The sequence below is a fragment of the Megascapheus bottae genome, chromosome 23, assembly GCF_031878675.1.
Source record: "Megascapheus bottae isolate mThoBot1 chromosome 23, mThoBot2.hap1, whole genome shotgun sequence".
Lineage (NCBI taxonomy): Eukaryota > Metazoa > Chordata > Mammalia > Rodentia > Geomyidae > Megascapheus > Megascapheus bottae.
In genome coordinates, this window is record NC_143531.1 from 11,333,307 (window position 1) to 11,344,905 (window position 11,599).

The following is an 11,599-nucleotide window of genomic DNA, read 5'->3' on the forward strand; positions in this document are numbered from 1 at the left end:
CTTCTTGTCTGAAATGGAATATATATGAAAAAATTTAAAGTCATTGAATATTGATGATAATTGTACAATTGTTGGCTATTGACAGATTTAAATGCAGCAAAGAATTTAAACTGAAAGAGAAGTTTGATAAGAGAGAAGAGTAAAAGAAAATCTTCTCTAAAACTATTTATTTAAATACCAAATAGATGCCTAATTAATTAAATACTAAAAATCACCTCATTCAGAGTTTTATTTCCACTTTACAGTAATGAGCATTATCCATACTTTCTAGGTAGAAGTTTCCCTGGTAAAATTTGGTAGACGAATAGAATCCAATACATAAGGTCTCCCGATATCTTTATTCTCGTCCTTATGACCAATGGCTACAGCATCATTATTGACATCTCCCCTTTGTCTCCTTCTCTTCTTCCTCCTCCTTCTCCACTTTGTTCTTATCATCCTTATTCTCATCCTTTGTGGCAACATCCCTCGTTCTTTTCATGAACATTGACATCCTAACAATTTCATCCACACCACCACCACCTGTCTATGTTAAATGTATCTCAGCGCTGCTGAGCTGTCAGCATCTGAAACTTGACCACCAATCCTACTTCCAATGACACAAGAGCAATGATCATGAATATAACTGACAAAGCTCGTCTTTTGTTTTACTTCATTCCTGTACAGAATTAACCATGCAACTGATATAACAAGCAATGCCAAATTATGTTTAATTTTTGTCCTGAAGCAGTTTGTGCATACTGTCCATCTAATTCCATAGCTTATGGCTGTTACAGGAACAGACAATTTGGTCAACTGTTACATTAGAAAAACACAATGTTCTCCATTCATTCATTACAGAAAACAGACTTTAGTTATATTTTATGAATTTAATTTGGGAATACAAGGAAATAAGGAATGAATGTTACATCATAGGGCAAGCAATTGTAATGTCCTAAGTGCAAATAGAGGTGAAAGACCTAAGGAGATAGAAAACACAAGAAGCATTTCTTCATGTGCCTATAGGCCATTCTCATTTCTTCTTCAGAGAAGACTCTCTTTAAGTCTTTGGCCCATCTTTTGATGGGATGGTTGTTTCTTTGGAGATTAGTTATGGAGTGATTCAATTTTTGGAGCTGCTGATATATTTTAGATATGAGGCCTTTGTCCGTTGTATGGTTAGTGAAGATCTTCTCCCATTCTGTAGGCTTCCTAATTAATTTACTAGCTATGTCCTTTGCCATACAGAAGCTCTGCAGTTTAATGCAGTCCCACTTATCCAGCCTTTCTCTGATTTGTTGTGTTTCTTGGTCCTTATTAAGAAAGTTTCGACCTGTGCCAAGGAGGCCTAGTGTGTCTCCTATTCCTTCTTGTAAAGTTTTCAGTGTGTCAGCTTTAACCTTGAGGTCTTTGATCCATTTGGAGATAATTCTAGTGCAGGGTGACAACGAAGGACCCAACTTTAGTTTTCTGCAGGTGCTTCACCAGTTCTGCCAGCACCACTTGTTGAAGAGGCTGTCTTTCTTCCATTCAATTTTTTTGGCTCCCTTGTCAAAGATTAGGTTGCAATAGGTCTGTGGTATATGAATAAGACACATACTCAACACACACACATGTATATACACATGTACCTATATGCATAAATTTATGCACATGAATGTATTTGTGTCTGTATGTGTAAAAGACAAAGGAGAGACTACTAAGTTAAAAGGAAGGAAATGATACCTCAGCAAAGATATGGAACCAGCCTAGATGCCCCTCAGCTGATGAATGGATCAACAAGATGTGGTATTTATACACAATGGAATTCAATGCTGCTGTCAGAAAGAATGACATTGCTCCATTTGTGAGGAAATGGAAAGACTTAGAAAAAATCATATTAAGTGAAGTAAGCCAGACTCAAAGGAACATAGGCCCAATAGTCTTCCTCATTTGTCATAATCAGTAGAAACCTTGGGCTCTCCTAGCAGAGATTTACAATAGAACAAAATCTAGAGACATTAAGCCAAATAGTATGACACTAAATGTAAGGACCTCCAGGATAAGGAAACAAAAGCCATATAATGAGTGACTGTTGTCCTTAATGTCCTCAATGTCCTTATGTTGTCTCTCATCTCTTTTGCCATCTCATATTGTTACAATTTTTTACCTTGTTATCTGATATATTTTATATGAGCTTAATTGGTTATTTGAAATTGGATAGGAAAGGGGGGAAATCAAACGGGGGCAGGGTGAGGGTGGGAGGGAAATGGGGACCATGACATGAGAAAGGGTATCAATGTTTGTGAAGTTATGCACCTTCTATCTGGTGAATATAATGTAACCCTTCTATTAATCAGAATAAAAATATTTGAAAAAAAAAAGAAAACAAAGAAGCAATATCTCACATTGGGAATGCTGTTTAAAGGCAAGCAGAAGGAAGTGGTATTTGAACTGAGACCTAAATGATGAGTAGGATGCAGACAGGAAAAGAGGTGAGCAGTGTGCCAGAGAAAACCACATAGAGGAAAGCCTAGGGGCTAGAAAGACAATATCTATAGCAGTAAAATATGAAGTTGAGCTGAAAGCAAACACCCAGTATGACCAAGTCTGGGATAATTTGGACAGCAAAATAATTTAAAATGGTAGTAAATTATAAACTAGGAGGGTTTTAAATTTTATCCTTGAGCAATTGTCCAAAAAGGTTTCATTCAACATGTCAATTTATGAGGAGAATGCATCTTCATTGATGCAACCCTTCCAGCATTCTTTTATCTCTCTCAAACTGAACTGTTCTCAAATTTTCTAGTTTCATTTTCACATATTATACATATAGGTGAAGAAGCCTCATAGACTGTGTACAAATGGTGTGTGTGTGAGTGTGTGTGTGTGTGTGTGTGTGTGTGTGTGAGAGAGAGAGAGAGAGAGAGAGAGAGAGAGAGAGAGAGAGAGAGAGAGAGGGACAGAGACAGAGACAGAGAGACAGAGACAGAGAAAGAGAAATGTTTGAAAAACAGGAAGATAGTTTCAACAGAAGCTACAGCCTTTAGAATGTTCAACTATATTGATGGTAATTGAGACTTATTGATGGAGTGCCTGAGTATAAAAATCAATTGTAGTACATAAACCTGAGATAAACAGTATCAACTGGTATTATGTTAAAATCTAGAAAAAGAGAGCTTATCTTAAATTATGAAGGTAATACTTTTCTGTTACATTTATTTCTTTAAAAATGATAAAACTAAAAAAATGATAACACTCTGGGCATCTAAGAGACTTTTTAAAATTCAGCTGTGATTTCCCTTTGTGCTTTTCTTTCTTATTCTCCACACTTCTCATTAAACTCCAGAAAGTATGATATGCACTTAGCAATCTAAGAGTTGACAAAATGAGGATCATCTGAGATACTTGATGTGTCATTGAATAGCTGAATTTGTTCCATGAAATTGTTTGGAATATGCATACACATATGGGCATATGTGTGTATATGATATATATGCATACATATGTATATATACATATGTATGTGTAAATAATTTTAGTTAGAAATGTTTTAAAATATAAATGCTCTTCTATTTATAGTTATCCTGCTCTAGTACCCTTAAAAATCCTCTACTACACATTTAGACTCATTCAATAACATGATGTTTTTGGAAACAAGTGTGAACTGAAGCAAAGAGTGGGCAGCAAGCAGGAATGTTCAGGTCTGCCTTCTCAGGAAAAGGGAATTAGAAATAGGCTGCAAGTTTCACCCACAGCGGAGCCACCATTCAGGAAACAGGATAAGAATTACACAGCTGAGGATGCAAACCACTGCTAGACAGGAGAAGAAAGACTTAGAAAAAAGCATCTTACTTCTTGAAGTACACAAGAAATTTTGATCATTACAGGATATACTTTAGAAGTAAAAATTAATTCAAGGTTTTCTCTTGACAGTACTTATCTACAAAAGTCCTAGGTGTTTTAATTTCCTGTATGATTTCAGGATTAACATTTTAAAAAATGGACCCAAGCTACTTGCATATTTAGAGCACCTGGGTAAAGTAAAAACAAAACTTCCCTAGAGGGTCAGACCCTCGACCCAGATGGGGCTTCAGAGATAAAGGCTCACACAAATATGAGGTCATAATCTGAAATTGTAATGAACACAAGAATTCAATTTATTGCCAAACCACAGATGTCACAAAGCACATAAGTTGACCCCTCTGGATGTCAAAAGCTTAGAATTGAACGATAGAATGTAAAAATATACTAAAATAATGGGTCCTATGAAAAAAACTTACTGGTAGTGGTAGAGCTACAGAGCAGAAGTTAAATTCTGGATATAATCTGAAGTGGAATTTGAAGAATTAGCTAATGGATTGAATATGAGGTGTGAGAGAAAGGATATTTCGTATTTGGGCCATGGTTTTTGGTCTGAACAATAAATAATAGACTTTAAAACAAAAAACATTATTGGAGATAAAAAAGATAGATTGTTTTCCCTACTAGAAAATCATTGAGAATTTTTAATTTATACATATCCAGTAAGAGACTGAATATGTGCAAAAATCAACAGAATTATCAGGAGTTATTGATAATACTACCATAATAATAGGAAAAAATTAAGAAATCTTTCAGAATAACTGAGAATAGAAAGAGAACAACATGAATTACTTTAATAACATATTGAAAGTTTGATTGGCTACCTATATAATTCCTATACTCAATAATTAATGAATATTCATTTGATACACACATACAGTATTCTTTTTGTTCATACATTTGTATTATAATTAATAGAAGGGTTACATTATATTCACCAACTAGAAGGTGCATTACTTCACATACATTGATACCCTTTCTCATGTCTTGGTCCCCATTTCCCTCCCCCCCAACCCTGCCCCTCATCTTGTTTTCCCCCCTTCCCTATCCTATTTTAAATAACCAAATATGCATATATATAATATATCAGATAACAAGGTAAAATACTGTAACAATATGAGATAACCAAGGGACAGCAAAAAAGATGAGAGATAACATAGTACATTAAGGACAATAATCACTCATTATATGGCTTTTGTTTCTATATCCTGGAGGTCCTTTCATTTAGCATCATACTGTATGGCCATATGTATCTAGGTTTTGCTCTATTGTAAATCTGTGCTAGGAGAGCCCAAGGTTTCTACTGATTATGACAAATGAGGGAAACCATTGAGCCTATGTTCCTTTGAGTCTGGCTTACTTCACTTAATATGATTTTTTCTAAGTCTTTCCATTTCCTTACAGATGGAGCGATGTTCTTTCTGACAGCAGCATAGAATTCCATTGTGTACAAATACCACATCTTGTTGATCCACTCATCAACTGAGGGGCATCTAGGTTGGTTACATATCTTTGCTATGGTAAATATTGCTGCAATGAACAATGGATTTAGTATGTTCTTATTTCTGGACATTGGGTAAATGCTAAGTAGTGGAATTGCTGGATCATCGGGGAGTTCTGCATAGTCTTTTGAGGAACTGCCATACTGCTTTCCATAGTGGTTGAATGAGTTTGCACTCCCACCAGCAGTGTAGTAGTGATCCTTCCTGGCCACATCCCCTCTAGCATCTGTTGTTATAAGATTTCTTGATCATGGCCATTCTAACTGGAGTGAGGTGGAATCTTAGAGTTGTTTTGATTTGCATTTCTTTTATGGCCAGAGATGTCGAGCATTTCTTTATGTGTTTATAGGCAATTCTTATTTCTTCTTCAGAGTCTTCTCTGAAGAGTCTTAGGTCTTTGGCCCATCTTTTAATGAGATGGTTGTTTCTTTGGAGATTAGTTTTGGAGTGATTCAATTTTTTGAGCTGTTGATATATTTTAGATATGAGGCCTTTGTTGTATGGTTAGTGAAGATCTATACATATAGTATTCTTAAAACTGTACTCATATGGAACAGTAAAACAAGTATCTAAAAGTAAAACAGATTGTAATGATATTTTCTGACATATACAGTTAGATATCAATAACACTCATCTACATTATATATGTATATATAAAGAGAGAGGACTACATATATATTATATAGGTCTATCTATGCATTGGATATTTTCTAAGTAGGTTGGCTCCTATATGGGTGAAATAAATCACTAAATTTGTGAGATGCTAACATTTAAGAATAATTCCTAGTGAAAAAAACACATAGAAAGTATAACCAGAGCTGTAGCTGAATTTTATTTCTGAAAATTCAGTGAAAGGCCTGACCTATTGTTGAGCCTTTCTTTCACGTAATCACAGATAGTGATGCTTTCTAGAACAGTTTTAAAAGCAAATATAACAAAGAAGAGTCTAATACATATCAGAGTCATTGTCCATCAACACCTCTCGTTAGCTTACATTTCATTGGAAGCATTTGGGTGTTCTCGGGAGCCTGGTAGTTGGTTTTGGAATTCTCTTCATCTACTTCTCCCGCCTTCAGCAACTTTCATGTTTTTGTCATCCCCTATCCTTTCCATGGATTGTGGATTGGGGTTTTATTCTCCTGTCCTCATACATTTTTCTTTATAATATAATATGTCTCATATTTTGTTTATTTCACATGAATGGTTGTATAGAATTGCAATGGTTTCTATCTACTGATTCTTCTGCTTTCTTAAATGTTTTGAAGGCAAACACGACTACATCACAGTCAGCTTTAGCCCAGCACATGCCATTTAATACGTGTGCCATTAAATATGCAAGGCCTCTGTACTGAAAGTGAATCGGGAACTCCCAATTTTCTTCCACAGTCACAGATGCAGAGTGTTAGGGTCTTGCTTTCCCTCTAGTATTCTTTCTCACTGAATGCTATTTGGTGATGCATTTCGGGGACAGAGAAAGTGAAAGGAAGCAAGAGAGGGAGTTGATTTGGTTAAGTACCATATATACATGGTGTAAAATACTGTGCATCTTGCAACAATTAGTCTATACTAGAATAAAAATGAGTGATGGGAGGCAGAGAAAAGTGATGAAGGATGGATGTAAAGGGGAGAAATCTGATCATGATACAGATACATGACCATGTCAAAATGAATCACGCCCCTTGCGCAATAATTAATGCTAATAAAATGTAGGGGAAATGGTTATTTTTTTCACCTTAAAAATATGTGAGACCTTCTCCCCTCATAATGTTTTTTTTCTCCTATGTATCATGTATCTACTTCTCTTCAGCAGTATCAACAAGGGGATGAAAGAAACATTGGGAGGAGGAAAGACCTACATAATCATAGGGCTTAAAATTTGATTTAAAAGTGTTTTAAGCCAAGCTCAGAGAGACAAATGGCATACATGTTCTCTTATATGTAAAAGCTAGATTAAAAAAAACATCACGACATGATGAATTGTACAGGACTCTAGGCATTCATTGCAGTGAATGAGAACAAAAGTGATACACTTAGGGGAGGAACACAACATACTTGTTGAAATGACAAAAAAATACAATAAAGTAAAATATGGTTTGACTTATGTGCATATATGTCAATGGAAGTTCAGAAAGGAAGGGGGGGTAAACTACGGTAGACAATTAAGAAGGAAGGATCATATAAAGCTTAGAGCTACAGTTTATTTGTAGTTTAAAACTCTTAGATAATGCCAGTTCATGAAAGATTTTTGCAAGAATCTATATAGGCAGAAGAGCCAGGATTGTGACTCCAGGAAGGAACAAGTGGGTTCGTCTTCCGTCCACTGAGAGAAGAGCCAATATTATAAGTGAAACAAAGCTCTTAAGAAGATGAGAAATGGAAAAAGTGTATATACTTGGCTGTAGGCTAATGAATTACATGTTTGTCCTGGACTATGATCAATGTCATAGAGCTGAATGAGGTTGATATAAGTGGGCAGATCTGTTACAATTTAGGATGTCTAAAACGGAAAAAATAAATTTTAGAAAACTTTTTTAAAAAAGCTTTTTATTTTTAAAGCAAACACTTTAAGAGTTTTTATCCCAAATGAAAAATAGCCTTTGAGAGGAAAAAGTTTAAATATTTTATGAGAATTTCTCTATCTACATGACCTTGTGTACTCCTTTTCTATTTATTTAGGATAAATCTTCCTTCTCTTTGGAGAGGTGAATAATCTAATAAAAGTCCTCTTATGTCCAAAGTATCAATTTGAGTTTTGGGACACAATGGCTTATTTTTTTTTTCTTTCCTGCTCCAAACACCAAATTCTGATGGCTTCATTGTATCACACAGTGAAAGTCAGGGTGGGCAAAGGGAAAAAAAATAAGGGAAACTTTCAGAATGAACATTTGCTATTTATTATGAAAATGTGTCAGCTTGTGTGGGAGAAGGGAGGGGTTCATGGTGAGCAGTTACATGATCTATTAATAAGAAACAGTTCAATGCAGCAGAACACCAGAGCATGGCTAATTCTGAAGCCTAAAGCCACACATTCTTAACTCTCCCCCACACCCCCGCTGCTCCCCAGCTTCAGAACTAGTCTCCCCACATTGGTACAGGAACTGAAACATTATTCTTTGAAAGCAAAGCCAGTGTTTAGAAAACGTGAAATGGAGCTAACAACACGGCATATAGAAATCATTCAGGATGTTATTTTAAACTGGAGTGCAGAAATGTCAGCTCATTTGATATCTTTATTTGTTATATGTGCATACAAAGGAAGCATATTATGCATTCTTTTTTAGTTTATATTTACTGTCGCTGGGTATTTTCAGCTCTCAGGCAAGGTTGAGACCCATTGGAAATAAAAGACTTTTATTTAACTTTTTTTTCTTTTCTAGTTTGGGGAAGAAAGGTCTCTTCTTTCTTTCTCCCAAATAATACATATTTTTAAATATCACTCAGAAGTCATTCAGAGTGAATGTATGGTTGGCAGAATCATACAATTCAACTGAAATGGCTTTTCAATTGGAATGTGTAATTCCTATTCAGCCAACACACCCTTTTTCTTTTATTTATTTATTTTTTTAAATTTTATTTTATTGTCACGATGAGGTACAAAGGGGTTACAGTTACATATGTAAGGTAGTGAGTACATTTTTGTCTGGCATATTGTTACCCCTTCCCATGCTTTTCTCTTACTTTCCCTCCTTGCCAATCTCCCCCAACTCCCAACCAAGTTGTCAAGCTCATTTCCCACAGATTGTCCTGTATCTCTGCTACATTGGTTCAGCTTTTGTCATTTGTCTCACAATTTTGTTGTTCCCCTTTTCCTTCCCTAATTCAAATAAATGTATGTTCAATACACCAGGAATCAAAACCACATACACTGACAAGAAGGGATAAACCATAGGAGGAAAAAAGAAAGAAAAATGAAATAATTTCACATAGTATGTTAAAAACAAGAACCGCAAAGATAAACCTCTATTTCCATATCCTGAAATTCATTTCTCTTAGAATATGCCCTTTTACTATGGCTAATGAAGTCAGGGATTTAAACACAATTGGACCTAAAGAGAGAGTTGTATAAGAGGCAGAAGTAGCACACATATGTTTAGTTTATTGCAATGAGTAAAACTTGTACTATCTTCTGGATGATTCACACTAAATACCCCCTCAGCTGATTTTTTTTACTTTTTCTTCATAACCAGTTTGTAACTACTTCCAACATGCTAACTCAAATGTTTAATTGGTGATCTCACCCTCACGTCTTCCTAACTGTAAAAGGGAAAATGAAATGTGGAGTTTCCAAGTAATGGCAGAAAAATCTCCCATTCACATATTCTGGGGATTACATATAAATCCACTTTGTGTCTCAAAAGCAGACAATAAATAAAAATACAAACAAAACAAAAGATACTCACCATACTAGTATCCAATCAACCTTTTACACCAGTATTCCCCATGAAAAATATCCATCTCTCTACACAATTCCAAAAAAATGGGAGCAATGGCATTAGTTGAGATACATTCTACTCATAAATTGACATATCAATTTGAAACCTTTGAATACAGCTGCTTAAAGATAGCACAGTTCATTAATTAATTAAGGAAAATAAAATTTTAAATGGAGTATCTCCAGATAAATCCATTTCTCAGTTCTTCTCCATGAGTTGTAGAGTTTGAGCAGTCACTGGAAATAGGTGAACTAAAATACAGGGTAGTGGTGGATCAACTGCTTTAATTTAATCCCTCCCCTCCCCCACCTGCACATGCTGCTGTGGCTGAGGGGTCAGAGGTGGGTATATTGCAGTTCATTGGTTTGTGGAATTCAGATTTGCATTAGGAAAAAAAAAGACAATTTATTTCTAGTGTTTAGAGAAGAGATAATCTGTCAGAATAAATGAACTTGCCCCCTTTCCTTGAGAGAAAGCAAGCTGTTTTATGGAATTCCTTAGAATCCTCAAAAAAAAGGTAGTAAGAGGATTGCTTCCATTCTACATGAACGCTGGACACGGAGGAAAGTGAATTATACATCTGGTGGGTGGAGACAGGAGGGAGGGACTGGAGACAGTGAGGGAACAGAAGTCACTGCCCAAACAAAGTGGACTCATTACCCGACTCATGTCATTGCAATCCCTCTGTCCATCAAAATAGATTAATAATACCAAAAAATGAAAGGAACAGGCAGAATTAGCCATTAAAATTTTTGTGGTGTTATTTTATTCTACCATGCTGACAATTTCCTTTGCTAGAGAAATCTTCCCTATTTTCTTTCCCTGAACCCAATTCAATTTAATCCTGGAGTTTGGGGAACTTCTGAAACCTCTATGTACCTGGGGTTCAAAGCTCATCCTTCCCTAGAAATTGTGTATCAGGTGTTTTCTGGGTTTTGATAAAGATTTTGACAATGGTCTGTGCAACATTTAATGACATGAGATGTCCTAGACACTCCATAACTGATAGCCTAGAGTCAAAGAGACTGAGACCTTCATCTATTCTTTTGAAATATTATCTAACATTGCTATCTCTGAATGACCTTGCCCTTATTTTCTGTTCCTTTACTCTTTAATGTGATTACATGGTGCGATCTTTTGGTTTTCTATGTGGCAATAGGCCTACTGACCTTTACATTTCTCTTCCAGCAGGCATACACTAGGATGTGGAAGGATATCTGTGGATGAATCTGAAAATGCATTACAAATATTTGAGTGCTGATAGGCCATGTTCCTGACTACACATCACAAGTGGGATGGCTTAAATAAACAATTTCACTCTCTACTTAAAAATGAATGAGCAGAATAAGTTAGTCAATGATATTTGGTGGATTTGTATTACTCTGGAAGATATAGAGGAAAATGATGCTTCGTGATTACTCTAAATTCAATTTGCAATTGATTTAAAAGCTTTTCTCTTTGGTTATTACAATTGTTTAGGTTTTGAACCTCCTCCTCTAATTACCATGATTTCTGGCCTCTTGCCCTTTTCCTTTATTTCTTGCCAAGGAATAAAATCAAATCCTGCTGTGATGATCCTTTCTGGATCTTCTTCTTTTTTTTTCAACAGGCATGGACTTTTCAGGAATATGGAAAATAAAGCAGGGGGGAACAAACTTCGAGTGAACTATTCCATCTCGAAACTGCTTTCCACTGGGAAATTTTCTTCTACAACTTTTTTCCTTCAAATCTGAGTACATGCAATACTCATAAGTACTTGCTTTCTCTCCACTTTTCTAATCCTTCGGCTTACTACACTGGATTGGGACATATTCTTTTTGTATCTGTCTTCCTTCTGAGAGT